The following is a 2,410-nucleotide window of genomic DNA, read 5'->3' on the forward strand; positions in this document are numbered from 1 at the left end:
GAGCGTGTAAGATTCAGGCCCGACTGACACCTCCCAGTGAGGAGATGACACAGCCAGTGCCCCACATGGCCAGCAGGATCCCCCACCACCTCCCGCTCCCCCGATTCCTTCCTGCCCATCCGACTTGTCCCCCTTACCGGATTCCTGCCCAGCTCACTCCCAATCCCCTTCTCTCCTCCTCCCTGTCAAAAATGCCCCCATTCAGCCCCATCCCGATGACCGAGCTGGGACCATGTGATTCCTTGGCCCCCACTGTCAGCTGCCCTCCAGCCACACAATTCCCCCCCTGCCCACTACTGACCAATCTCACAATTTCTCCCTTCTCTTCTCCCAAGTCTTCAGCCCCAGCAATCCTTGTCCTCTGCTGCCCCCTCCAACACCACCCAGCCCCCACCCATTAGCCTGGCCATACCCCTGCCAATCCCATGTCTCCCTCCTCCCTCCAGCTGCCGTATGGCGTGTCTCACTCACCACGATCCTCTTCACCACAGCCGCCTTGCAGCAGCGCGGCTCCAGCGTGTCCTCCCCTCTCTCACGTGCAGCCAGACATGCGGGGTAGATGGCCTGAAGGAACAGGAGCTGCTGCCCCTCATCCTGGACCCACCGGGAGTGGGGGATAGCGAGAGAGAACCTGTTAGCTAGGGACCTTCCTGCCCCACCCAAACCAGCTCCAGGGCTCAGGCCTCAATGGGGGATTGTGGGAACCTGCCTATTGTCCAAATCCCCCACCACTCCTACACAAGCAGGATCAGGAACTGGGACAGTGCCTGTGGGGGGAGACGACCTGGGCTGTTGTGGGACAAACACCCCCATCTTGGGGGTCCCACATCATGGATGTAAAAGGGCCCCATCAGGGGTGGTGGATCAGGAGGGACAAGACCCTGGGCAGGGGGTGGGGATGCTGGGAAGGGACAGGGCAATCTTGGTTCCAGCCCAGGTGGGGAACATTTGTACCTTATCTCTGCACTGGAGCTGCTCTCGGATGACCTTGAGAGCAGCTTCATCTTTGGCCACGTCCACCCCTTCCTCCTGCTCCAAATCCAGGGGGGTCCCTGCACCAGGGAGGGAAGGACAGGGGCGTGGTGGGCAGAGCAGGATTCAAGACCCCCCTTCCCACCTCAGGCACCCAGGGCAGATGGGGCCCCAAACCTCCCTCTCAGGGATGCCTTCAGCCCCCAACAGCTGCCGTAGCCCAGAGCAGAGCCCCCCCTCCCCTGCCCAGGACTCCAGGGGAGGTGCCGATTCCCCCGGCCGCGGAGCAGCAAGGACCAAAGTGGCAGCAGCTCTTCACACCCCCACCCCCAGGTCCCCGTGCGGAAGGGGCAGCTGTGTGACGGCTGCTGCTCTCAGTGGGGTTCGCGGGGCTCAGGCCAGACACCTGGGCTGGGGACCCCCCCCCCATATCACTGGGAGAGTGTCTGGGCCCAGGGTGTTCACATCCCGTCCTCACCCCTCCCGGAGCCCAGCCTGGCTCCTCACCTGGAACAAAGCAGTGGCCTCCATCGGCCTGGCTGCTACCAGAGGCCCAGGTGCTGCCGCTGTCCCAGGCTGAGCTGCCGGTGCTGGGACAGGGACCTTCCCCCTCCTGGCCGGCGGGGGCTGGAAGGTCCTCAGAGACCAGGCAGGGCGAGGCCTCCTGATGGGAACGAGGGCTGGGCTCCTGGGGCCGCTGCTGCCTACACAACAAGCCCCAGAGCCACCCTGCCCGGCGCCCCTCCTGGGCTGGGTCCTGTCTGCCAAACCGCAGCCTGGGCCAGCTCCACTGGGGCCTGGTCGGGGCCTCTCCCAGCTCGGCGCCTGCGCCGGGAGCCGGGGTCCTTTTCCAGAAGGCCGGGCACTTCCACCGTCTGGCCTGGACGGGAGCTGCTTCCCCGCCAGCGGGGACGCAGGGCTTGCTCTGCCCCTTGGGAAGATGGCAGCTGCTTCCCTCAGGCTCTGGGGCCACCTGCAGAGCCTTCCTCCTGAACATCCGCAGGAGCCTGGCCATCCTGGAACCGAGCGGGGAGCAGGGGTGAGTCTGGGCTCAAGGCAGCCTTTCACTCATGGGCTTTTTCTGTCCCTCCTCCTCCCTGCTCCAACCACAGCCGCCCCCTCTGCCCCCACAGGAGTGCAGGGAGTGCCATCTACACACACGGGCAGGAGTTCATTGCATGATCTGCTCCCAACGTTCCCCCTCATAATCCCTGCTGCTGCAATATCCAGGAAGTCTCATCCTTTTCCAGCAATGGGGTCAGTCCCAAAGACCATCGGTTACTCTGGACAAACAGTCCCCTCCTGTCGTCCCAGGCCACTCTCCCGCCCAGGCTAGAGAAGGAACAGAACCCAGGAGTCCGGACTTCCCCTGGGAAACCATTCCTCACATCAAAGTCACAAAGGCCCTCAGCACAGGAAGCACAGGGCCCTCCTCGTT

At 63.8% G+C, this 2,410-nt stretch overlaps 1 long non-coding RNA gene across 1 annotated transcript; it reads right to left on the minus strand.

Moving 5' to 3' along the window:
* Window positions 1-498: 498 nt before the first annotated feature.
* Window positions 499-1,557, minus strand: LOC140898091 (uncharacterized). The gene is made up of 3 exons (XR_012154912.2): window positions 1,480-1,557; window positions 955-1,052; window positions 499-594 (listed from the first exon to the last, which is right to left on the minus strand). It is a non-coding gene; the product is annotated as an uncharacterized LOC140898091 (long non-coding RNA).
* Window positions 1,558-2,410: the final 853 nt, after the last annotated feature.

This window comes from Lepidochelys kempii, chromosome 14, assembly GCF_965140285.1.
Source record: "Lepidochelys kempii isolate rLepKem1 chromosome 14, rLepKem1.hap1, whole genome shotgun sequence".
In the NCBI taxonomy this organism is placed as follows: Eukaryota; Metazoa; Chordata; order Testudines; family Cheloniidae; genus Lepidochelys; species Lepidochelys kempii.